This window comes from Megalops cyprinoides, chromosome 8 (assembly GCF_013368585.1).
Source record: "Megalops cyprinoides isolate fMegCyp1 chromosome 8, fMegCyp1.pri, whole genome shotgun sequence".
NCBI lineage: Eukaryota > Metazoa > Chordata > Actinopteri > Elopiformes > Megalopidae > Megalops > Megalops cyprinoides.
Genome location: NC_050590.1, coordinates 3390389 through 3418085, shown reverse-complemented (window position 1 = coordinate 3418085; position 27697 = coordinate 3390389). Strand labels below are relative to the sequence as shown.

At 43.8% G+C, this 27697-nt stretch overlaps 1 protein-coding gene across 3 annotated transcripts in view; it reads left to right on the top strand.

The window, feature by feature from the left end:
- The first annotated feature begins 537 nt into the window (after positions 1-537).
- Positions 538-27697, top strand: part of LOC118782141 (semaphorin-4B-like) — a 67349-nt gene continuing 40189 nt past the window's right edge. The window contains exon 1 of one of the 3 annotated variants that reach the window (XM_036535412.1): positions 538-596. The gene's annotated coding sequence lies outside the window, so the exon portion shown is untranslated. Of the gene's footprint in view, positions 597-12973; positions 13046-13110; positions 13196-27697 lie in introns of those variants that run through there. The other 2 variants (XM_036535410.1, XM_036535411.1) reach the window with 2 other exon arrangements.

The window sequence follows — 27697 nt, the reverse complement described above, 5'->3', positions numbered from 1 at the left end:
CCATTCCAAATCATGTCCAATAAATGGAATTTACCACAGCTAGACTCCAATCAAGGTGTAGAAACATCTCAAAGATGATCAAGAGAAATGGGATGCACCTGAGCTAAATATCAAGTGCCATAGCAAAGGGTCTGAATACTTATGTCAATGTGATATTTCAGTTTCTTATTTTTAATAAATTTGCAAACATTTCTAACATCCTACTTTCACTTTGTCATTATGTGGTATTTAGTGTAGATTGGTGAGGAAAAAAATAATTTAAATGATTTTAGCATAAGGCTGCAATACCAAAATGTGAAAAAAGTGAAGGGGTCTGAATACTTTCTGAATGCACCATAATGGTGCCTATGAAATTATACAAGAGTTCTCTAAGCCAACAGGTGAAATACTCCTGTGGCTGTGTGTGGAAAAATTCTGCACTGCCCTTATGTGAGAAATTTTTTGTGAACACTGTTAGAGCTACTTATTATATTTCACTTCCTGTCTTGCTGGCAGACTGAAGGTCTTGCTCCTTCAAGAAGCTGAAGGAGCTGAATATGGAGTCAGCAGTCCTGATGAGTGCAAAGACCTGCTTGTGATTGGACCCTTCATATCAGGTGGGCCAATAGACTGTTCACAATGATGTCATAATGCTTTAATTCCACTGCGGTTGTCAGCAGGCTGAGTGTTTGCGGAATTGATTTTTTTTCTGTTCCTGCTTCAAAATGAGAAACCAATGTGGACTTTAAATTCTGCTCCATTGGCTCCATCTATTACTCCTTAAGCAGCCCGCTGACTAATGCCAAAGATCCAGACAGATTTTTACATGCCCATCAAAAATAAAAAAAAAACAGGGAAAACCACTGTGTTCCCCAGAAGTCCAGACGTTTTAGGGTGCATGAACACTCACATAAAATATAAATGAGCAAAAAACAAACAAACAAAAAAAGTTTGCACTCCATCTAAATTGTAGGGCAGAAATAAACAAATTTAGACTGTAGATCATCTGAATGGTGCAGTGACTGTGGGACGCAGAAGGGACATTTAGACTGTTGACTGTGAGATTAAACTCCCCTGGGTGATTGCCTTTTTAAGGAACAGTCCTGATTACACAGTCACCTTTCCCATCAGCCCTCTTCCTTTAACTGTGAGGGTTTTCTCGTTACGCCCATTAAACAAAAATAGCACAGTGACATTGTTGTTGTTTTTTTTTTTAGCAAGGCTAGTCTAAGGAAGAGGTGATGCTGGAAAAAACTTTAACCCAGTCGTATCATCCAGTTAAGAGAGGAGTCGAGAGAGATGCTCCCGTCAGTGGTAGACGCCCTCTGAACAATCAGCACCACTGAGGAAATGCCTGTGCTGGCTGGTCTGCCTCATTTTGTAATATCAAACGGTCCTGTTTCTTTGTACTGTTGCCCTTTTTTTTTTAAAAAAAATTAGGTGTTTGTCCCCCAATGCATAATTTATAAAAATGCCGCTTCTTCTTTACTGGCAATTGTTAATGTGGCTCCTGAGTGGTTCAGTTGGAAAGGTGCTGGTCTTCAGTGCAGGATAACGTCTAGGGCCTGGGTTCAGTTCTACCTATGTCCTTAGCTGGTGATGTCTACAAGCCTACTGTGATGGAACACATTGGCTTCGTTCCACCGGGGACAGGGGTGGGTAGGTTGGCCAGGGTTTCCTTGTCTCACTCCGCTCAGGCAACCTGTGAGTTGTCCAGAGACTGAGATGACATTTAGATGTCATTGGCGGAGCAGCAATTATCCTCCAGTTGGTGCCCACTTCACTGTGGTGCACTGCATCTCTTGCAATATGAAAAATAGCTGTTGGCTGTGTGTGCGTGTGTAATGGAGGATTATATTTGTCTCACTTCAGCGCTCCTGCAGGACTGCGGAGGTTGTCATGGTGAGACGAGCCTAATGTACAACTGGCGGTTTCAAACAGGGTCGCATAAAGGAAGAAGGCATTAAAATATGCATAATGCCAAGGCAAGCAGTGAAAGGTGGTGAAATTTTGCCAGATGATGCCAGTGGAAAGAATGAAAATTCATCAGCTGCAGTGTGGAGTTAGCAAAGCTTCAGGAAAATGGATAAGACTATCTGCAGTAATCACGTCAAAAACATGGACCAAAAGCTGGATTGAGAGGGAGATGATGATGTCCATTTTGGGTCTTTGTAGTCAGTTAAGCAGATACCTCGAACAACCATTTTGCTACTAAGAAATATAATACAAAGATGTAGCGTGATATTCTGACAAAACAGTACAGGACATATTTTTTACTTTTGATGAGGAGGTATCAGCTTTTTTTTTGCAAAACATGCATCTAGTTTTTGATGGAATATTGGATTTCAAACCTTGTTAGCTGATTACAAAGACAAGCTTTGCTGTATTGCTTACACTTTGCATTATTAGAAAGAAAGAACTCATTTATTTTCCCATTGAATAATGAACAAAAAAGTGGATTTTTGGAATATTTTCCATTCCCTTCTTTAATAAAATCTTTTGCTTTATAATCAGGGCCACCTGATTCACCTATTCAGGACAGTTAGGGAAAGATAAATATCCACATTTGCATAGATTTCACAAATATCCATTCATGATTTTGTCATGGTGCACACTTCAGGCATAGCATTTTAAAAGCCTCTATGCTGTGGATCAACAGATTTTTGTTTAAATAGAGTAAAGTCTTCATGGATTTCAGTGAAGGCAAAAGAACGTTTCCTCACAGAAATCACACACACGCACGCAAGCACTCATGCACGCACACACACACGTGCACCCTTGGTGTCAGCCCCCATTTTCCCCATAATGTTAATTTCAGACAGTTTGCTGACTTGTCTTGTTGGGTTGTCCGTGACTCATAAGCATTGCCTCACCTCTAAACGTCAGAGTCTGGCCCTGAAGGAGGTGAGCTGCTGCTCTGTGGGTCTATCAGTTCAGCTGATTCCTCTGCTGTCTGACTGCCAGTGCAGTGAATAATTAACTGATCCAGCAATTTCCCTCTGCACTGATGCACAGTCAAAATCTCTTCTTGTCTGTCTGCACTTGAGTGCAATCAGGCTCTGCCCCTGTGTCTCCTTCTGAAGTAGTGAGCTGTTAATCCTTGTTGCTGCCTCTCTCTCTGCATATATGCGCAGTCAGACCCTGTCCCTGCCTCTTTGTTTGCATATATGCGCAGTCAGACCCTGTCCCTGCCTCTTTGTTTGCATATATGCGCAGTCAGACCCTGTCCCTGCCTCTTTGTTTGCATATATGCGCAGTCAGACCCTGTTCCATCCTTCTGCAATGATGTGCATTGAAATGTTGTTGTGCTTGTGTCTCATTCTGCTTTGATGCACAGTCAAACACTGTCTCTCTCGTTTCCACAGTGATGATTGACAGGCTAACAGTACAACCCAAATTGCCTCTGGTGTATCAATGGTTAATATGTTAAGCATAAGCTATCAAAGTCACCCTGAATGAGAAAATCTGTTAAATAAAAAAAATATGTTGACAAAATACCAGATGTGTTTTGGGGATGTGGGATATGGCTTAACAGACATTGAAAGGGGTTTTTACTAATAAGTCTGGCAAAGGAAAATCACATACAGGCTGGAGCTTTGCTTTTTTTCAAATAAGGAAAAAAGTATTCAAGAAGAGTTTAGTGTCAACTGCCACGTAATCTCAGTTTACACTTTATTGTTCAGGAGCTGTAATCGAAACTCAGGCATCTCAGTTTTCAGTTTTAGTTTCTGCCCTACATGAAAAGTTATTTAACAGAGCTGCCCTGTGTCAGTCGAGGTGGGAGTCGCTTTTGCAAGAGCTGCGCTGTGTTCCTGAGCCTGTCATGCCTTGGATAAAGAGAATATTAACCGCATTCTGTTTTAAAAGTTACACTTCAGAGAACTCTCTATTAAAATTGAAATTCGTCTGAACATCATTTCCCAGTGTGGTGTCGTATGAGTTTGACACTTTCTGTATGTCAGCGTAATTTACCATTTTACCATCCACTAACCTTTTAAAAGTAGCAGGTTTGTTGCGCCTCTGATAGATACAGGGTGTATTTGCTTGATCGGGTTGTTCGGCCCCTGAGTCTGTGATTGCGCCATTGTGCTGAACTGTTTGACAGGTTAATATCATGGATTCTCAAGTGGCTGTGTGAAATTGTCTGCTTCCAAGGCCCAGAATTACGTAAGGTAATCATTACTTGTAAATCTCAGAAGTAACTTTAATGAAACATTGGCTCATGCTCTTTGGGGGCAGTCCATCTGATCTGATAAAGTTTCAGTTTTTTGTCGGGGGGGGGGGGGGGGGGGGCGCATATGCTGTGTTTCTTTGCCTTGGATATGTCGACAGATGCAAATCTGAGTTCAGCATGGAGAGGGAGGAAGGAAGCAGTTAGTCATTTATTTGCAGTCAGAGCTAATTAGCGTTTTATTTTGGGCCCCTGAAGGCCTGGCTGGTGTTGGAAATGTGTGTTTACTCTCCAGCAGCTGGGGAGAGTCTCAGTTTCACCAGAGCTGCGTCACCAGGATCACCAGACCCCCCCAATTCTGCTCTTTCACTGCAATGTCTGTAACCAAGAACCCCCCCCCCCACACACACACACATACACACCCACACACACATTGAGTAAAGCGTAAACGCACACACACTCACACTCTCTCACACTCACAAACACAAACACACACACATGTACACATACACACACACACACATGCTTACTCATTCACATACAAACACACACACAGAGGCAAACACACACACAAACAAGTACACACTCATACAGTGGAAGAGAGGAGGTGAGAGAGGAAGAATATTGTCAGAGTGAATGTTGTTCATGCTACTGCTTGCCCTGTTGTATAATGTTATAGTGTACAACACACACACTCACACCTGTAAACACAGTCATAAATGAAAAAAGTGAAATGACATTGATATTACAACCAACGAAGACATTTGTTATAAATTGCTGTTGTCAGTTAAGACTTTTATCCAGCACCTGTTGCATTTTTTTGTTTAGTGAAAGTTTGTTGGATTTGCTGAACTCACTGTTCCTGCTGCTCAAATGCTTCCCTAATGATCAGAAGGAAAGAGGAAAAAAGAATAGAGAGTGAGTGAGATCATTGCGAACGCTGAATCCAGCAGTAATTGTCATAGCTGACAGTGAAAGAGATTTAGCCTGACGTCTCTATTGTGTCCTTAATTATTTTCGCTTTTCATGGCTGAGAGTGAGCAAGCTGTTGAGCACTGTCAGGGGACTGAGGAAGAGGAGAGGGAGAAAGGGCCGTTGGCCGTCTTTGATACGGACATGAAGCACCACCAGAGGAGCCAAAGAAGCTATTTATTCTCCTCTGGTGTACGGTTTGAATGTGATATGCGGCTTGCTAGCCCATACGGACTCACTGTGCACACGGCCCTCCTTTCAACAGACAGGGAGGCGAGATGTAACACCCTCCTACCCCACCCCACACCCCGATATTGGGGATCATTGCATTTCTGGGGAAGAGTACTCAAAAATGTTATTGCCACTCGTACTGTGATTGAACTCTCTACTCTCCATAACAGAAGGAGTAGCCTCCTTATCCCTAGACATCCACTCTACCAAAAATCCTCAGTTTTTCTTGTGGGGGAGGGTGGTGGAGGCTTTAGGGATAAATAACTAAACATGTTGCTACCTAAATATATTGTGACGGGAGATGCCTAGCGAATATTAGTCTGCTTCACTTATTAATTATGTACATTGCTGCACTCTCCCGTAAGGCTCTGGGGCTCATAGCTCCTCCTGATGACCTTGAAACACAACTGAGTCATGAGAAAATAAATATTTATTCCTGTCAACAGACACACCGGAGAATGATTATGCTAGCCATCCCTCCCACCTTCTGCCTATTGCGTGGTGCTTGGAGGAATTGTTTGATTTTCGGTAATCAGTCTTAAAAACACTGACGTCAGAGGAAGGCACGTGGAGCCGGATTTACCAACATAAATAAATGTGCATAATCTCATTGCCAAGGCCCCGCCCACCATGATCATAATTGGCTTAACCGCTCGCTAACTTTCAGCAATGACTGAGCCGAATGTCCAGCTGAGTTTCCGCCAGTGCTGCTCATCAGCCATGAAGATCGGCTTCCTCTTTTCTCCGCCACAGAACCAGCCCCCTTTTCTCCTCTGTGCCTGACCGAGGCTGCAAATTAAATGGAAAATGTCTGGGCTGAAAGCTAGCGGAGGTGGACAGACAGCATCTCTGATTAGAGTCTCAGAGCAGGTACTGAGAAGCAGGGAACACCACATGGCTGCCACATCGCAGCAGGTTACAATGGGGACGAATTGTGTGAGAGAGAGAGTGCAAAATCTGCAAGATATTTGTCTAGCTTTCATTCAGCAGTTTATCGATTATTATTTTCCAATTTCCATTTTCCAGGAATGCACAGTGTTTAAATCAAACCAAGCTTATACTCTGTAAATGTGTAAACTTTTATCTTCATCTCACATATAAGTGGTGATAAGGTTGTGTGGGTGGAGCTATCCTGTGTTGTCACTGATTTGAACCAATCTGAACTCAGTTTATAAGGTCTGAATTAAAACTGATTTGGATTTCACATCCGTTGACACAGATACACTGGACATTGTTTGAAAGACATGCCTGGTAGTAGATATTTTGTAGATTAGTAGTAGATAGTTGTAGATAGAAGATATTTTAGTAAATGTTCCTTTAATTAAGTGATAAAAGACTTTATCTTTTGTTAAATTCTGCCCTTTTAAAGAAATTAACAATACAGAACACATTAAAACTAATTCATTAAGATTCATTTGCTGCTCGTGTAATGTTAAAGAATGTAAATGTTGTTAAAGAGTCTAGATTGTTTTAACAACTGATTAAGCTTAATCAATTGAGACAGACGACCTACTTTTTTTTACTGAAAACAAGCACAAAACCTTTGCTTCGATCTTTGGTGTTTCTCGAACATGGGAATTCTGATCAAGTGTATCATGAAATATCAAGAAGTGCAAAATTCGGGAATGTATTCAATTAAAGGCCCAATCAAAGCAAATTATCTGAGTTCAGCTGGAACAATAATGAACACACTCTCAGCAGGTCCCCAGGGTCAGGACTGGGAATCAATGACATTTACAGTAGGGACTGCGTGCAAATGCTTCATTCCATAAATAGTGGCTTGACTTGCCTTCACATTTATACAAACATGCAAAAATGACTTCATTCAACTTTTAAACTTTTTTCTAGTTTCATTTAAAGTTGGGACCATTATAAGTAATTGTTTTTCCCAGTTCCTTGCAAAGCTGTTTTTCAAAGCTGTCTAATAAAGAATACAGAACAGTTAGAGACAAGCCAATCGTTAGCATGTATAGGCTAATTAACAACTCGTCTGGAGACCACTGTCTGTGAGATGACTCAATTTGCATTTTAGCAGTTAGTGGGTATAGCATGTGGCTGCTTTAAGCTCGCTTAAAGATGTGAAACCTTGACTTCAGAGAGCTCTGGCTAGAGATAAATTAAAACAGGCAGTGCAAAGAGCACACTTTTACAAAGGAAAGAAAGAGTCTTCTCATAAATTAGCTCATTGGTGGCTCACATAAATACAATTATGTAAACATAGAAGAGGGTTTGGGCTCATTAAGTGATGTGCGTATTATAGTGCTGAGGCTTGTGCAGTCCATTTGTGCGCATTAAAGGGAACAGGTTTAATCTTCTTTTGGGTTCTGTAAAGTGAGTTATAACATATTGGAACTCTTATTTATTATATATATTTTATATATATTATATATTTGAAAAGTTTGCCACAGGTGCTGTTTATTACTGTTTTGTGCAGGGAGCTGCCTTTTTGTGAGATAGGTGTAGGGAAAAAAACCAAGTCTGTAGTTATGAGGTAGTGGTGCTTGGTGGGGGGGGGTGTAACTGTGCAGTGAGCAAAGTGTAGACCTCCGGTTTGATCCATAAACCTGACACGAGAACTCGCCTGACAACAATTGCTGCAGAATTAAGCTATGATTCAATTTAGGGGATTACTCCTCTCCCGAGTGGTGAAACAAACTAAATGTTTTGATTGCGTGCTTCCTCTTTTGGAAACTATAATGTCCTTTTAGTTTAATCCCCTCCAGATGTCAGATTGACACAGAGAGGGGGGGGGTGAGAGAGAGAGACAGAGAGAGAATGCGGGAGGGAGAGACACATAGAGAATGAGAGAGAGAGACAGACAGAGAGAGAGAGAGAGAGATAGAGAAAGGCTTGTCTGGCCATCTGACACACAGTCACGCAACATTAGTCCCTGAATGATGATATTCTTAGATAGAAACGTCACTGCCCTGTCAGGTCATACCACTGGGGGTGCCTGATAGCGTGCTGCAGGTGACGCTATTGGCCAGCAGTGGAGCAAAGGTTGCTGGTTCAACTCCCGGGTGGGGCACTGCAGTTGTGACCTTTAGCAAATCCTGAAATACCTCAGTAATTCTCCAGCTGTATAAATGGGTGATATGTATGTAACTGTGCTTCGATCTGCATAAGGACATTTGCTGAAAGTAAAAAATAGATGCCGTGGGTGCATTTTCATTTTTCTCAGAGGTCAAGAGAAAAGTTTTGTTGGTGGTGTTGTCTTTGAATATGTATGCATTATTGAATAGCACCAGGATATTGACACTACATATCTTCCCTTTGGCTGCTCATCCCACATGATGCCAAAGAGACTGCACAACGTGTGATCTTATGCCATGTCCTGATCAAGCCAATACATGAAATTTAATTTGCACGCACTTATAATTAATTTTTCTGAAAGGACCTGTGAGAGAGTTTGATTTGATTCCGATATTAGAAACCAGAGAGTGGATTTCCTGGGCTGGGCTCCCTCCTTGGAGCGCTGTCTTTTATAAGAAAAAAAAAAAAAATGTGCTTCCTTTTCATACTAAAGAAGACTCCACATGCATTTTACCCAAGGGACTCGGTGCTGAAAGCAAGGATTCTCCCTCTGTTCACTGTCTCTTTGGTCTGCTGTTCTATCTCTGCTGCAGCCTGGTGCTGAAGTCTTACAATGATCAATGACTTAAATAGTCCTGTAACCCCCTTCGCTTCTACTCCCCAGTCTCTGAGGGATGCAGCACAGACTGGGTGGCCCTGTGGAGTGGTGATTAGGGACCTGACCTGGCAACCAGAAGGCTGCGTATTTGGTTCCATTACTTTTTCTCAGCGTTTATTTGCTTAAAGATACACTTATACAGACCGACTGACACGGCTTACAAATTTTTACTGTCACTGTTACCTTTGCAGTTTTTTTTTTTTTTTTTTACCATACAATGTTATCCGTTTATGCAGCTGGATACGTTCTGAGGCTGTCTGGGTTAAGTGCTTTGCCCATGCGGCGGTGGCGGTGGGTGCTTCAGCGGAGTTATGATTCCCCCTCCTTGTTGCTGCCCCACACCACTGTGCAGGCGACGGCGATGTTATTGTGCTCTCGGGCAAAGCGTTTGATCTACATTAGCCCTGCGAAAAACATCTGGTCGGAAAAAAAATGTAAACATTGTGAATAATACAATGTAATCTGAGTGAGTCACCCCGGGCAAAGGTGTCTGCCAAACTAATAGACAACAAAGTTGTGTGGTGCAGCGGCGAGCGGCAGCGCTTGTGACCTGGAGACTGCTGGTCCGGTTTACTGCTGAGGCACTGCTGTGGGACGGAGAATGTGTGAAAATGCAAGCTATGGGAGTCGCTGTAGATAAGAGCATCTGCTAAGATAATGTAATGTTTTCCCAGTTGAACAGCTGATCTGGGAAAGGAGCTGACTTCAGCTTCCAGATGCGCCCGGGTTCCTCTAAGACTGCGCGCCCTCCTTCTCCGTGCAGATTAATGAGATGGCGGTGCCTAGGAGCCGGGGAAGGAAAACACTGCTCCGGATGCATTTAACAAATTAGTTTCAAAATTTGCAGCAGTGTGATAGTTGCCAGGCATTTGCTGAACATGTCTGCAGTTTGCCAGCTCGTAATAACCACTTTATGTTTAACCGGGGGCTTTCCGTCTCTCGCCGTCTTCGGCTTCATTGTGTGCCAAAGCGAAAAGTACAGTGGGATTATATGGGATTTTGATGTCGGTTGCCTTACCGTCTACGGAGTGGTTTGTAATCCCCTTTGTGCTAGACGCTCCCTATTGTTCTCAGTTGTTTGACTGGCTTAAATCCCAGCCCCCTCCTCCTCCTCCTCCTCCTCCTCCTCCTCCTCCTCCTCCACGCACACACACACACACACAGAGTTCCAGTGAGTGTGTCTGTGGCAGTGCACAGAGTTGGGACATGATTTTCTGTTTCGAGTGGCCCTGCATCATGTCTGCATCCTCTGACCCCTGACCCTCCAGATGGTTTCTCTACCAGGGGAAACGGGAAGGGTCCGACACTGTGGTTCAGCATCTTTAAGACAGCTTGCTTCTATTGCTGGACTTCCTGAGCACTACAGCTGGTGAAGATGGCAGATTGGAACCATTCCTGGACCGGCGTATGCCCCAGTTGTGTTGCGCTAATGCTCTAGTATATTCAGTGCGTCCCTCTTTGATTTCCTGCCAGTCTCAGTTTGTTTTGAGACTCTGATTGTCCCGATTAATAATCATTTCCACACCGAGGTTTGGTTTCAATTTAAGGTGTTCTTTCTTGTAAATGAAGAAGAAAAAGCTCACTGGTTCAACCTGTTGGATTATGCAATCTAATTGTGATCCTAAATTAGTTGTATCATATTACTTTCCCTTTTCAAAATAACAAAAAAAAAAATAAAGCATTCTGTGGGTATAAATTTAAATGTGGGAATTCCAAATATGCTTCCAAGCAGGAAGTGGCAGGAATGGATGTGTCCGAACAGAACACATTATTCTGATTTCTTGTAAAGTGAGACCAAAAAGGACAGATACTTCCTGCTGCTGTCAGGGTGTTGCAATTCCGATGAAATATTGTTATGGTGTGATGTAATTGTGTAGAGTAACTTGGCACCATTTTCGTATCAACATTTTTAATGGCGGATCTCTTTGTTTAATTTTTGGAATCGGCAGTTGCCTGTTCTAGTTGTTCACAATGACCTCCTGCAGTTGTAAAGGGGTGCTAGAATAAGATGAATGCAATCCAACACACACTGCATTGTTGTCATTTATCAGATACTCTTATCCAGAACAACATATATATGTTACAGTTTTACACATTAACCATTTATACAGCTGGATGTTTGTGGAGGCAATTGTGAATTAAGTACCTTGCCCAAGGGGACGGCAGCAGTGCCCCAGCAGGGAACTGAACTGGCAGCCTTTAGGTTACATGCCCTGCACCTTACCGCTTTGCTACACTGCTATCCCCTATGCATGCATTCCTATACATTTTGCATTACAAGTCTTTACACTGAAGTAGCTGCGAATTGCAGGACAGGTGCTACTCCATAGATGTTATCCAAGCAAATCTCAGGAGCTTGCTAAATTGCAGGATACCTGAGAATGGTTAGAGAAAGAAACCCTTGCTGACCTACCCACCCCACCCCTGGCCTATGAAAGCATCTGTGTGCTCCTGGTCGTTGGTGGCCTGTTTCAAGCCCGATCTGTAGGGCCCAGCTTGCAGTCCAGATGAGTGTACTGGCAAACAAGCTACTCAGGAGCCCCCAGAAGTTAATGTTTGTAATGAGATGAAGAAACCCCCCAAAAAGCCTAACTCATCAAAGTACATACTGGTAATTTGAAAACAGGACAGCGGGGAGAAGTCATTCCCTCTTAAGTCATCTGTTTAAGACACGGGCAAGTCTTGTTGCTGTTCTTTGTACTTTTTTTGAGTATCTGTACCTTTTGTTATGAGACAACCAAAACTGAAACGTGGTTTCACTTATAATTTTAGATTAGCCATTTTATTTTAAACCTTTGTGCATTGTGAGTATTTGAAGTTTAGTGCTGTAATGCTGTAACAACATGTATGCAGACATATACTGATTAACATAAAAATTTCAAGCTCCTTGAGGTGCTTTGAAATCAACAAGTAAAACTCCTAGAGTGGATTACTAAATTGTTATCTTACCTCTTGTCTGAAGAACCAGAATTTCAACTCTTTTTGTGACTTTCAACTTGTATAACTTGACCGCACTTATAGGATTACAGGAACCTACCAGTAAACAATTCATGTACTCCATTCAGCCTTGTTTAATTCAATGGGTAAGAAATAATTTCAGGTAATGAAAAGCAGAAATTGTATGCCGTTTTCACCATATGTCAAGCCTGTACTTGTCTCTTGTTCTTAGGGTTTTCCTAATAATACATGGCTAATTCACGTGCATTTAGCCAAAAGGTCTAGTCTCGCAGACGTTTTGTTTTATCTTCAGTAATGGGTACTCTAACTAAATATTAAAACCAATCTAGTCAGTATCTGTTGAGCACTGAAATTCTGTTTGTGCATACAGTGGGATAACACAGCTTTCCTCAGTATCTCCATTGAGGCACTACCCTTGGCATGTCGCAGGACATTTGTATAACATCATACTACATTTTCATGAACAACTTTATTGGGAACAGCGGTCATTCGGTCTGTCGTGTGCTTTGAGAGCTTCGTTCTGACCCTGAATGTACGCAACAAATGTGGCTTTCCACGGCAGTGAAATCAGTAGCGTCGTCACATCTCCAAATGAAAATAACATTTGACCTCAACACTGCGATTTTAGCCCTGTTTGCACGTGATCAGAGGGGAGTAAGCGCACTTAAATTGCTCAAGCAGTCTCTGAAATTTCACCCGACTCAGTGCCGTTAACATGACAGACAGTTAATTTTGAGTTAACTCAAGCCTCGGACACAGTCTATGAATACAAATTAGAGGCGATTGTAAAAAAAAAAAATCCCTACGGACACATTCAATTTGGGCGTTTTGATGTGCCTTTATAGCGCGAGTAACGAGCGCTCTCGTGCTTTTGCTCCCTTGCCCCAAGAATCGCAGCGGCTCTCTCGTCTCTGACACCGAGGGGAGGGGCAACCGATTGCTGCGAGAGACTCTAGATCTGGAGACAATCCATAGTACAGTGAGCGTGACAGAGAGGGTGAGCATTCAAATACGGTGGACACTGGCGGAACGAAAAACACTAGGTACGTGCTACAGCGGGAGCTTTTAAAAATATACTCTTCTTTCGCTGGCTATTTTTCATGTCTTTCGGAAGTTATCTACCTCCCCCTTTACACAAACGAGAGCTTTTATTTCTGGTGAGGACTTCACATGAAAGCAAGGCTTAAGCAACCGTAAGTACCGCAACGAGCGTTCGCGCAGAGGTGCTGCACGTATTCATTCACTATACAGTGAGCACATTTAGTTAACCTTTGGCTCGGCTCCCTTCGGAGGGGGGTGAACTTGCATGTCTCTTTTAGATGTGTGCAGCTGTAATTTCTCGTATCTTTGCCTCTTTTCAGTTATTGCATGATTTGCTTTAAGGTGGCTCTCTCTTCGCAATATCTGTTGCCTCCTCAAGTACAGAAGGGGGAGTGCGCGTGTATGCTGACACGAGCCAGCAGCGCTCCAGTGAGTCTGTGTGGCGTGTAACAGGCGAAAGAGTGGGCTGGAAGGCTGGTGTGAGGGTCTGTTTTGCCGGTGTTTGAGTGAGCGCAATGAAGCGGACTGCTCGCACTCCGTCACTGCCTCGCAGAAGCACACTCCGGGGGCCTCTCTCGGGGAATAAATGCGAATCATCTTTCTGTGCCCGAAAATCCCTCTTCAGCCTGGGAACTCTGATTCAACCATAAAGTAATACAGTAACGTGGGGTTTAGGATAGGTAAAGTAAACGGGGTCTTATTTTGTATACTTTCGACACACTTTGGTTGTGAATATTTCCAAAATAATTGTTGACGTGGTTTTCTGTGTGTTTTGACGTCAGTTTGGCATCGTGGTGCGAGTCAAGCCATGGGTCTTCAACTTAATTACTACTAGGACTGGGGCACTGTACACGAGGGAGTGTTTCCACGCGTAGACGAGTTGTCATGGGCTTTATCGCGGGATAGTTACGCACGCAAGCGGTAGTAATAGATAAGTAGTGCTCTCCTTGGAAATTTTTTCCCCAAGTTTACACAACACGGCATTGACTCAACACAGGTGACAGCGTTTATCAGTGTGACGAGCCACGGCCAAACGTGACTCAGTAGAAAGGGCATTTTCTAGTGGAAAAGTTTATTCCATGTTGTGGGTACAGCGCATTTAAAGAACTCCATCGATAAATGAACCATCTTTCTTACACACTATATATTATATAGAATTTTAGGTAAAGAATACTTGTTGGTTTAACATACAGCTGGATAGCGGGGGACTGCCATTAAACAGTAATGCTAGCCACAGACTCCTGTCTTATTTTAAAAGGGAAACGAGGTGTTTTGCAAATAGACGGACACACCTAAGAAAGGATACCTTTCTTTTAGGCAATAGGAAATTCGTATTCCGGGCTCTCTGCGGTATTTATAGTTTCCAGCAGGGCAGGCGGGTGGAGCGCTAATCAGGGGAGAGGAAAGGCTTGCCCGCGATGACCGGCTTGCCCCCGTGTTTTCTTTAGGGCAAGTCCCTTAGGACAACAGCTGGCAATAGCATTCGCGCTATGGGGGCCCCTGACAATGAGCTGTCTGTTGACACTGTCAGAAAGATTTGGGCTTCTCGTTTGAAGGTCGGTGCCTGCTATAGCCATATCTTGCAATCTAGAGTCTATGACAGTTTTTTTTTTTTTTTTACACTGCTCTCAGCGTTCAGCTTTGTGGAAGGGGAAAACATTCCACAGGGACTGGGGTTTTTTTTGGAATCCATACAGTGGTGAACGTGAACTGCGCAGCACTGTCTGCAGCATGTATGTTTTTAAAGCACTTCATCAGTGCAGTTCTTTGAGAGTGGCAGGAGTGCACAGCAGACCGATTCTGGGGGCTCTCTGTTTAAAATTGCATGCGGGGAGAGCAAAGGAAAAAGTGGAGCTACTGTGTAGGAAGGCTTTGCAAAAGTAAGCAAACTGAATGGCCTGTGCTAGTCCGGGGACTTCCGGCAGAAGAATAGTGAGAAAAAATACAGTTGTGGGCTTGTATGTCACATAGCTAACCCCTCTTCGTACCATTACCCAGCTAGTAGAACTCCAGTAGGACTCTACTGCTTCTACCTTGTTTGGCTTGGTGGTGACTCTACCTACCTCTCTGTGCTTGTGTGAAATAATCAGATCAGAAATCAGGTCAAGCACTTTGCACTCTGGTAGCGAAATCAGGAACGTAAGTATGTTCTCACCCAGCTCCCCCTGACCCATAGGGGCAGCTTGGGGGCGGTGGGGGGGGCTCACCATGCCGGCAATCTGATGCAGATCACATCACACTCTGCCGGCTACAGATGTGTCAGATAAGGGCCGTTATCTTCCTTTACGAGTGCCATCCCTGTTGTTTGACTCCTTTCCCTCCACAATAAAACAGCAGACCGGCCGTCACCAAGGTCCGGCTCCACGTGTGAAAGAAAATCAGAGGTGTCCCTGTGGTTCTGAGGGTAGAGCCAAGGTGCGAACTCACACATCGCTCTCTTAAGAGGCACATTTAGTAAACCGCCGTCCCATTGTGAATGCGGTCTGTGTCATGCGTGACATGTTACCTGCGAGAGGAAGTGATCACAAGGGACCACTGAAGACCCATTGCCTCTGTGTGGTAATCCCAACAAAATCTCTCGTTTTTGGACTGAGACTGGTAATCCCTTGCTTGTGTTTTCTGACAACGGGAACAGATGATTAAATTGACAAATCCATAAAACAGATTTGTAGAGATTTCTGTGGCACCTTCCTTGAACTCATATGTTTACAAGCAGAAAGGTAGGATTCCCACGTGTATTAGTAAAACATGCTAAGGGAGTCCTGTGTGTATACACAGGGGGCAGACCTTCCTGTTATGTGTAGAGTGGAAAACCACCTTTGCTACTAAAGCTGCTCTGCGTTTCTGTCTACAGTAGGTGCTCACATATGACAGAATTGCAACGTTAGTCAAGGCTAAGTGAATTTTGTAAGTGAACACACCGCAGGGGGACAGGCGGAGGTGGGAGGAGTCAGAGTTGATGGGAAATGGGGGAGGGGCTCTGAGACGTGCCTGCCACTTGTAAGGCAGAGGTTAAACGCGGACCTTGAGGGAATTGGCTCTCTGTACACTTGCTCGTGGGAACTCTGCAAACACGCACTTTTGGAACCAGAAGGTCGTCCCTTGTGTTCCCCGTCCTGCATGGGGACTCGACGTGGGAAATGGCTTTGGTCCTGGCCAGGGGCCAGATTTCTATTTCGCCTGGCACTTCCGCGGACCCTCCGCTAAGGTCTTTAACCCCCTATGAAAGAGCAGCACTCAGTCTGAGTGCCCTGGGCTTTGACATACACTTTACTAATTGCAAAAACAGTACACAGGTCTCTGAAAATCTATTCTGGCAGAGCTTTAGTGTGGATGCACTCATGTTCTGCTGTGCTGAAAGTTGCTCTGGATAAGAGTGTCTGCTAAATGAATGCAATGTAATGTAATGTAGTTATTTATGTGTGTGAGTTAATGAGTGGGTGTGTGTGAGAGAGAGCGAATGTGTGTGTGTGTTTCAGCATTTCTGATCGCCTTTGCAGAGAACTCTTGTCAGTCATTCTCGGATGGAACAGATCAGTTCCTGTTAGTGGTTTGTAAGCACTCTGTACATTAAAAGCTCTGTAATATTACACATTTGCATATATAGAGTTAGAGCAGGGTGTGTTTTAGAGTGTTTTTGTGTATACATGAGTTCTTTTAATATTAGTGTCCGGAGCTGCAGGTCCACTGAATGACAAGCTCCTCTCTGCCCCGCCCTGGCCCAGCCCCCATGGTCAGAGATTTGATATCCTGGAGCATTCTAGGTTATGCCCTTTACTCCTTGGTGACAGTGTCTTAATGGAGTACCCCCGCATACACAGTGAGTGGGGTTTTTTTTCCCTTCCCTGTGGAAAGGAGAGAGTCAAAGAGATGTGTGTGGGGGTGTAAGATCATGTCTGGAGGATGAGTTATTCCATGCATAGCCGGAGTGCGTGAGCCAGGGAGTGAGAAGGGTGCTCGGTCTCACCTCAACACGCTGCAGAGATCTGGGGGGGGGGAGGCAGGTACAGAGCCACCCTCCACTCTTCCTGGCTTAAGAGTACATTACATTACATTATCGGCATTTAGCAGACTTTCTTATTTAGAGGCACTTACATAGGTTACTGTTTTTTACCATGTTATCCATTTATACAGCTGGATATTTACTGAGACAATTCTGGGTTAAGTACCTTGCCCAAGCAGCAATGCCCCTGCAAGTAATCGAACCGGCAACCTTTCAGTTACAAGTCCTGCTCCTCAACCACTACGCTACACTGCCGCCCCAGTACAGTGCTGGCCAGGACAGCAACATTTAACACAGACTTATTTTGATCCCTGGCAGACGGCTTTGTTATGGTAATGAGGTCACACCCCTGTTTGAGATAGGCTTGTGTTAAAATTAGTGCATGCTTTACACTCGGGCAGGGGCTGATTGATGTAAACGTTAAACGAGATTAAAAGCCCTTGTGGTGTTGTAACTTATGCTCTTTATCTGTCTCGCACCTCTGGTACAGTTGGTATGTGTGTGGTTCCAGTGAAGTGATACAAACTGCACTGTAAAACTCTGACTGGTTAAGTTACAGCAAGTTGAGTGCCTGAGTAATGTCAGGAAAGCCTTCTGTTTTTTTCTTCTTAAAAGACTATATTGTAGCACACAGAGCCCATTTAGGTGCAGGGGGGAGGAAGCGAGCAAGACTTTTTATGAATAATTTAGCATAATAGATCAAAGCCATTGCGTTCTTAGACTGGGGTTATTTACTCTATTTTTGCACTGTGCATTTAAGTTGCTAACCTTCCTTGCCACGTGCAGCATTTGAACGGTACTGGTTAATGCTGCAGGATAGTTTAGCCTGGATCTCTCCTCTGCTGTTGGATTTGGGTTTTGAGCCTGTTTTCATGCGGCACGAGGGCAGCGTTTCTGCCAAGCCGGCTGTTTCCAGCTGGGATTTTGGTATTGGGAGGGGTGCAGCTGATTTGCATGCAGGTACAGTCAGGCGAGGGGCAAAGCATCGTTTTCCTGATCCCAACGGGAACGTCCCTGTGGTTTGTACTTGTCTCAGGTTCCAGGCAAGATTGAAGCAAGGTGTACGGGTCCAACTGGCACCAGCCCAACGTCATCCCCCACACACACATACACACATACACACACACACACACACGCACACATACACACACACACACACACACATCTCCTCTCTGTCAGAGGTCTCGGGGTTCACATTTTGACACATCAAACTTGATCACACAGTTACAGTCCCCCTCCATTACTTCAAGTTTGGTAAACATAACTGGAAATATATGCTGTCTTCCTATTGCTTGAAGTGTTTGTGAAACAAATATGGCACCATTTTTTTTATCTTGCTGGAATGTCTCTTTGGAGTGATTTGTAGATAAGCGGAGTGTCTGCCGTTTAATTAAACAACAGTGATAGGGATCCCCCGTGTTCTGTCATGTACTCTGAGGCCATGTCACAGTTTTGGAGTGGAAATCTGATCTAAGGTAATGCAAATATGGCTGTTATCCACGCAGAGTCTTAAAGGCGGATGGAAGGGCAGAGGCCGTGGCTCCCCCTTCCGACAAGACAGCTGTCAGAGATGCTTCGAGAAAATGCAGCACAGACCCTTGAAATTAAATCGCATGATTTCATCTCCAAATCATTAAATGCAAAAGCGGCTTGCTGGAGAGAGACACAGGGAGAGGACGAGAGACTAATTCAGTTTTGCAATTGAACGTGTGTTACGATTCACCCACCCAGTCGAGCTGTGTACCCATTACATCTCAGCACTGTGGTTTTTTTTATGTTTGGCTCCAGGTAAGAGGGAAGGTAGCAAACGTTTTGCAGGATTTTTTTTCTCCTGCATGAGTAGATCATGTGTATAATGGAATTAGAAAAATAAATGCAACATTCAGGAAGAAAATTAAAAATCCTCAAGTCTCTTCAAAAGATAACAGCATGTGCTATGAGCTATTTTATTGTTTTACAGGGGAATACTACAGATTTGCAGTTGTTTGTGTTCACACATGATTTTACATATTTAGGATCTTCAAGCTCTGAGTTTATGCTAAGTTAAGGTATAATGAAAACATGTTTGTCAATTATTTTTTGGTTAAAGAGGCTAAAAGTGAGGCGACTTCCCTGTAAAATCAAGACTAAAAACAAGGAGACTTATTTCTAAAACCAAGACTAAAAATGAGTTTTTTCCATGTTAAAACTGAGACTGATCTGAAATTTTCTGAGCGCGAGACGCATTCTCATTCTGTGCAAATGTATTCAGGATTAAAATCAAACGTAGGGACTGTGTGACTGCAAAAAGTTCAACAGGAAGCGGAGGGGCTAAAACGCTGCATGGTGCTTTCCGTTTTCTCTCAAAACGGACAAAGCGCCAGATATTTATACATCTGAGTGTGCGTGTGTGTGTTTAAACCAGATTAGAGAAAGATGAAACGGAAGCAAGATTCCCATGTAGCACAGGGGTTTTTTTTTTTTGTTTGCATTATTTTTGAAAGCCGTAAACTGATCTGACCTGTTACCTAAGACAGGCTTCCACGGGGCTACTCTGCATACTATTAGCCTATGCGTATGCAAGGCCGCAAGCAGAAAAGCTGAAATCTGATAATGCAGTAATCCCCACCCCGTCATGATGCTGCTTCAGTAAAATAGAGCAATCTGTCAGTCTTCAGCAGTGTTTTCCCCTGGGCTGAATCTGATCTCTTGCTTTCTAACCCCTTGCCAAACCTCTGAGGCATGACTTATGGGGGATAAAGGTTTCCCCTACTGGACAGGTCTCCTCTAGTGTTAATTATGTAACCATGTAAGACTCTCCACCGATACTCTTTGTCAGGCCTGACTCATGTCCCGTAAGGCTTGCGGTGTTGGGTTTTTTCATGGCTTTAAAAACCGTTGCTGGGGCTTCTGTAACACAGCTTATTTGTGGTTGACGGGCTGACACTTGTGGGTGACATCAGCCCTCTCAGGGTTTGATTGACAGTCAGGCGGTCCACTGGGTCAGAGCCCGGTGGTGTAGGATACAGCCAGGCGGGTGTGTGGAATGTTTCCCGGGTGCCTCTGTCGTAAGGGATTCACGGCATCACTGGGATGGCTCGGATGCCAGTGCCGTAGTGACCACTGATTTCTGTGGTCTGAGGAATGAGGAGCATGCTATTGATCCCCCATGAATGAAGTCAGTGACCTGGAGTCTAAAAAAGAAGATCTCCAGGGGATTGATGCCTGGGCTTGATCCCAGCACACACATGTGTCAGCTTCGGCAGAGCTTTGCCCTGCCTTTGAGGGTGTCTCTCGGGTCATCCCAGATGTCACAGTGGCACTGTGTGCACTGAAGATTGCCACCACTTTGGATCATTCTGTCCCCTGGTGAAGAGCTAGGATACCAGGGTGAAGAGACTCCAGACCAGGCCTGTATGTATTTTTTAATGAAATATTACTTGAATTAGCTCAGCAAAGCTTAGCTCATTTTTTGATGTGTTGTGTTCACAGCAGACCTGTCTCTGTTAGACATATACAAAGGGATATAACATGTCAGTCTTGCAGAATAGTGGGTAGAAGGTAAGGCTGGTGATCCAAAAGTAATAGGCTTGGTTATGAGGTTCGACACTGCTGTGTTTTTGACATGTGTCTGTGTATGTGCATTATATTACAATATTGTTGTTATATATTATAGTATCTATGTAAAAAAAATCTATTATAGTAGAGCTGCATAATCTGTAAAAATTACAGTGTCTGTAAACTGATTTTTTAATATGATGTTATTTTATAACGTCAGTCGTGGGTTATTAACATCATGGTTGATCTTTATAAATGGGTCTACTGTTGATCGAATGTGCCGATCCAGAGATTGCGTCCGCAATGGAGGGAAGATACCTTCAGCGCCTCATATTCGCATTATGCAGCATTTTTTTTAGCGCCCAGAAGGGTGGTGGGTAATTATGCAAGCCCAGAGTGGCACAGATGGTGTGACTTGTTCGCCGCAGGCAGCTAGCGGCCGAGTGTCGGCCCGACAGCTTCTGGGATGAGAGCTTGTGGGCGTCAGAGCTGCAGAAGAAAAGTGGAAAGATTTAATCAAACTTCAAAGCGAGAAAAAAAAAACCCGTACATGATCCTCATGCATAATTTACTGTAGCTGGTATCATGCGGTTTTGTCAGTGTGGTCAATCACTTCATATTGTATTTGCTCTTTTATGTGCCAACTATGACATATAATTTGTATGTTTTAATAATGCAAAAATGTATTTTTTGTGCGCTTTATTTAGCTGCACTCCAGACTGTTTTTCTTTTACAAACAGTGTCAGTGGTTTATAGCTATTAGGTTGGATGAATGTGTTGTTGATTTGCAAGCTTGGCATTGCTGCCTCAGTTGCTATCAGTGCTTTGCATTTATTTACTGGAGACTTTGTTCACTTTGTTTATTGTTTATTTGCTTATCAAATTAACTGTGCAAGACAATGCATCTAATTTACATTTTTTTGCATACACTATACAGCTAGATGCATCCACTGCAACAGTTCTGCTTAAGTGGAATCAAGCGGCAGTGTAGCATAGTAGTAAGGAGCAGGGCTCATAACCACAAGGTTGCTGGTTCAATTCCCCGCTACGCACTGCTGCTGCACCCTTGGGTAAGGTATTTAAGTCAGAATTGCCTCAGTAAGTATCCAGCCGTATAAATGAATAACATATAAAAATTGAACTCTATGTAAGTCGCTCTGGGTAAGGGCATCTGCTAAATGTTTTTCAAGTGGGATCTGAACTAACAACCTCCTGGGTATAAGCCCGGGTTCTGTTCCATAATGCTGTAGGTTGGAGGAGGATGAGGAGAGGAGGAAGAGAGGAGGTGTTGGGCTCTGTCAGACTGCACCCTCCTCCGCCCGCTCCAGTGATGGATGGGGACTGCTTTCCTCCCACCATTCTCTGTATCTTTAAGAATTCAACTCCAGGAATGAGCTCCCAGAATGCAGTGCATTCCCTTCTGAAAGTCTATAGTGAACAATAACCACATCTCTTTGTTCTCAGCAAACAAAAAAGGAAAAAAAATGCATGCCTCGTTAATGTGCATGCCAAAGAAACAAACAAATAATAAGTGTATTTCACATTTGAGGGCCATATCCCCACATAAAAAAAAACGTTACGAGGCAAGAATGGATTCAGTTATTTCACTCATAAAGTTCGATTTATTGTGCAAATATTTTACGAGTTTGTATGGAGTGAATTCTTTCCCTTCCTAAAGGGAGGAATATACCCTGGCTGCTCAGGACATCATTTGCTTCCCCCCAGAGACAGCGGGGTTTTATTCTGACTCTGATTGCAGCTTGTGTCGGAACAGCATGACATTGTCAGTGCTGTTTTCTGCCATAAATGAGATCTGCTGCTGAAATCTTTGCCCGGGCCGAGTTGGGTTAGGAGTGCTATGCTATGCGGATGCTGGTGCTGGCTGTTCAGGGTACCAAAGTAAACAGATACAGGTTGGGTGAGTGTGAGTGTGTGTGGGTGAGTGTATGTGTGGTGTGTATTCAGCGGGGGGGTAGAGGATATAAATTTGCATAATCTGGCGATTCTGTTACACTTTCAGCTTGTCTTTATAAAAAAAACAAAACTGGAACTTGCTTTGGTGTTGGGGGTCAGGAAACCATTCTGACCCGTTCAGTTAGCTGAAGAATTTGGCTGAATGAAGCGTTGGGTATTTTCCTTTGACATGACAAGGTACATTTTCATAAACAGTTCCGCTGCAAGGTTTGGCTCGGTGAGGTATGGGTGTGCAGCACCCTGCCAAACTGGCCTGGCCTTGCGCAGCGTGATTACTGTATCTGGGCCAATATCGACCTTGCAAGAACTACAAGAAGGTGGAGACAGCAGCCTTTTTAAGCTGTTTGCCTCTATGGCTGAGCGCTTCCCAATGATCCACGCCATCTTCGGCCTACATAAAACAGACACACACAAATGACATCACAGCTTTGTGTGTCAGGTGCGTGTCTCTCCACACGCAGATAATTCATCAGACAGGTTTCTGAACGCTTTGTGGAGGGTTTTGACACGGGATGGAATTTTAACAGCGTCTTATTTTAGAGTAAGCTCGAGTGGGTAGACTTTGGGGGTACTTCTGAGGAGAACTGTCTTTGTGCTCAGACACCTCATGTCGCAAAACAAAAGTGCCACACTGCAGACAGTAAGAAGCTCCTGCTCAAATCTCACTGAAACATATTCTGTAAACCCTCACACCGAGAGCCATTTTATCTGGAAAAATATGCGGCAAACATTTGTTCTGTTGTTTTATTGGGGCACAGATGTCTGACTGTATTGTGTTTGGATGGTTTTTGGCAGTTCTCTTCCTGTGTACTCTGTAACTCCTCTATACCGAATGAACACTATGCTCTTCTTCCTCGGCTTCCTGACCTTGTTACTAAGAACATTCAAGGATTTTTTCCCATTTTCATTTCTGACACAGGAAATTTGCCGCAGTACGTAACACACAAGGTCAGGAGCGGGCTAAACAGGTTTCAACGGGACAGCACTGTGGCTGTTGGCATCTCTCCAGCAAGGTTTGTCTGTAATAATACTGGCTGTCCAAAGGGACAAGGCATAAACTGGTCCTGTTGGCCATTCTAAAAAAAAAAAACACATCTACTGGCATCACAATTTGGAACATGGAGTGAACTCATCCATCGTTAAGCTTTAAGGGATTCACACGTTTGGCTCGTTATGGAATGCCTAAATAATTAGACAAGTTCTCCCGCTGCTCATTATTAGGGTGGGAAAAAAAAACGCAACCGGGGGCAAGTCAATATTTGAGCGCGCGAAATGACCCGAGCGTTCCCCGAGCTGCTATCTCGCACGCCAGCGAGGCTCTTAAAGCGAGCCTGAAATGCTAATCACCCTGGCTGCATAATAAACGTCTCCACGTGCGGGCCTCTGCCACGGGGAATCTAATCCTCCTCCCAGCCTCTCCGAGCAAAACGTTTCCACTTTTTAAACAGCTGTGCCGAGGGGGCGTCCACGGAGATGCGGGTCCGCTGCCGATTTATTAACCCCTCCCTCCAGGAGAGAGTTACTGTGGGAAGAACTGCAGCTGGAATGCTACGTGATTAAGAAGGGCCTGAGCTGTTTAAATTTGTCAAGAGACGCGTCTGTTTTAAACTAAATTTTTATCTTAAGTGTATGTCTGAAAGGGAAACTTATATAAACCTTTTTAAACCAGTCTAATCGCTCATGACATGCAAGTCCCCCTTGCGTTATTAGCATGGCGACACAGAGGCGAGAGGGGACCAGTACAGTGCTCATACTCCAGTTTTTGGCTGCTGTGGGAAGAAACGCAGTTGTCACAAAAAAGTCATTGTAATTCGTATTAGCATTGAATTATCTCTGTAAAGTAATGGCTATAGTATCTGTGTATGTCCTGTATATTTACTGAAGCGGTTCAGGTTGAGAGCTGTGCTTGAGTCAGTAGAACTGCTCCGCCTAAGATCTGAGCCAGCAACCTCCAGTATGCAAGTCCTACCCCTTAACTAGAACTCCACATGGCTCTAAAGCCAAATTTCCTCAATAGCCATTGAGAGAATAATTCCAGGAAAGCCATCCTCGCGTAGGAAGTTTGGTCACAGGAGTGAAAGTTGATACCGGAGCCCAGATGTGTATTTTAGTTTACCTCATCTTGGGAAAGAACGGGCCATTCTTCTCTGGTTTGACTTTTTTGAATGATTAAATGTGGAAATCTGATGTGCCGTGTGCCATTAAATCTGAAGAGCTGTCATGTGAAGGCTACAGTTTAGGCAGCCCGATTTTTTCATTGGTTCTGACTGAAGATGGTTCAGAGGAATACACATCATTCCAGCTCAGAGGCTGGTGTGGTCTTGCTGTCACACTGTAACTTAGCACAAGGGATTGAAGCAACTCTTCCATCCCTCTGAAGGATAATGCAACACTAAGGGAAAAGCAACACTTAAGGGATCAGCCTGTTCTTAGAAACAGCATGGACGTTGACTCCATTACATGGGAATGCAGGCAAAGAAGAATCTGATTCCCTGATCACACCAGGTCATTTGTAGCAGCATCTGCAAAAGATGGGACAATGGGAACCTTAACAACCGCTGATGTGACCGGTGGAGGAGGTGCTCCATTGCCACTTTAGTCATAGCTTTTAAGCATCTACTAGCTTTGGCCAGCCATCCTGAAAGGAGTCAGTGGAGTACTAGCTGAACAGGGATGAGTCCTTGTGAACCATCATGTGCCTGTGGATCTTTAAGAACAGACTCATCCATCAAATCCCAGAAATAGTAATATTTCACGATTCAGTCACAAACAGACTGATTGTATGAATGTATTCTACTCCTTAGTGATATCATTATAAGTAAGAATGAATGAAGGGATAATGTTCTTTGAGGTGTAAGGGATATTATGTCTGTTTTTTGAAGGAGGTGATATTGTATGAGTTGTGAGATGAGCACAGAAATGCCAGGCAAATCTGACACTTGATGCACTGTGCCAGTCATCCCCAAGGGCTGGTACCAGCAAGCAGAACTTTGTAGCTTTCTTTCAGTGTTCTGTGAAGCCTTGCTCCCCAAGGCTGCACCATTGGCATATTACATTCCCAAAAAAGCAAAGTCAATCACAAATTCAGCACACCAAGAACCTTTAAAGATACGTCAAGGGTCAACTGAAGAGACAAAGTCCTTTTGTCTGTTCCAGCTCTTTTGTCTTGGATGTACAGGAATCTGCATACTGAAGTTACCCCCATGCTGTGCCTCACAAGGTAATTCACAGAGACAGTTTTTGTTAAACCAGGCTTCAAGCAAAAGTGGGTATATCAAAAAAAAAAATAGCTCAAAAGAATAAGGTCATGTGCATTAAATAAGTGAGAAACTACTCTAATCAGATAAGCACACAAAACAATGGTAATTACGCTTTGGTGATGAATTTGGTGAGCAGTGTTTTAGTCTAATGATTCTTGTCTTCATCTACCCGAAGTTACAGTTGCGCTATGAAACTTAACACCAGTACAAATTAAGAAGGTAGTCTCATTCTATCCAGTGCTTAATGACTTTGGACAGGAGGAACATGACGTGGCTGTTGAGGGGAAAGGTTTATGGGTCTGGAGAGGGAACAGGATCTGATTGCCAGGATCTCTTCCGTATGGAGCATGCCCGGGTCACTCTGATGGTGCTGACAGTGAGACACCTTGCTTAATCAGGTCGAGAGCAAAACTTCAGGTCCCCTGGGGTGTGTCCGAACCTATCCGTGTTATAGCCTGCTTTGATTTATGGTTCTGTAAAAGCTTTGTTGGTTCAAGTTCCTCACTATCTCATATGTGGAAAAAAAACTGGATACGTGGGTAGATGCGGGCTTGGCAACATATTTTAAATGGAAGTTTCTTCCTGGTAGTGCTACGTTGTTGTAATGACGTTGTTTAGACAGGCCTCTGACGAGTGGGTCATAGTTTAGTTTTACTACTGTCTCACATCCTGTTCAGCTTGAATTGATTATTTCACAATCTGAGGAGCAGCCAGGTAACACAGTGGTCAGAAATGTGTAGGTCCAGCAATGCGTCTCCTTGAATGCGCCTTTCATAACCAAAAGGTTGCTGGTTTGATTCCCCGCTGGGGACTGCTGTTGTACTCTGTGGCAAGGTACCTAACCCACAATCCCCTCAGTAAATATTGAGCTGTATAATGGATAAAATTGTAACCTATGTAAGTCACTCTTGATAAGAGCATCTGCTAAATGACAATGATGTAATGTAATATATAGCACAATTATAAGTATCGGGTGTTATTGTTGATAACTCAATATCAGTTTTCAAAATTCCTTGATCGATAATCCATTGGTTTCTGTGATCATGGAATACTTGCCTGCAACTACCTTAATTAGCATTTTTCCTTTTAAAAATTGGAGAAGTCTGATTGTGATGTTTCTGATGTAAACGTCATATTTGAAGAAACAGAGATGCATTTCTCTGGAATTTCAGGTGCTTGTTTGCTCACGTGTGTATGCTTCGACTTTGGACTGTTGAGGACGGCAGTGATTGAAAAAAAAAATCATTAGATACTGGCCAGTTCAGTTGGAGGGCAGCTGTGCCTGGATAACGAACAGGAAGTAAGGTGGCCTTCCTCCTTGCAGCTAATGGTTACACTGCTGAGGTGAAGAGTTGCGGTGATGACCGACCCAGTTCTGAGATTCCTCTACTGAAACTGGATCGGTGCTGGGACTCCGTGCCGATCGCCTCGTTTCAGAACAGATTCCACTGGAAGTCCTGCCGGTCCTGGCTTCTCTCGGCGCAGATGTGACGGCGAAGCCCGTCTCTGATTACACATGCACAGCGCATTTCTCTCTCTCACTGCTGAGGCTCCTGTACCGGCTGCACATCTGTTATGGAAATGATCAGAGCGGGGAAATGGAATTTCAATTCAAATATTTTTTTTTGGGTTGGGAGAGAGCTGATTGATTTGTGGGGAGGGGGGCATTCTTCAGACTGAAGCCCTGCTGTATTTCCTCCAAACAAGGAGCCCCTGTGCCCTGTGCACCGCGATAGTAATCATTTTAGAGTTCTTTACCTCAGAATAGATGGTTCACTTTCCACAGCTTCTAGAGTTGTAAAAATAAGGGGGTGTTAGATCAGGGCTGGATCCAGCTCTCTAAAATAGGGCGAGCCAGCTGGCGTGCGGGCAGGGCCATA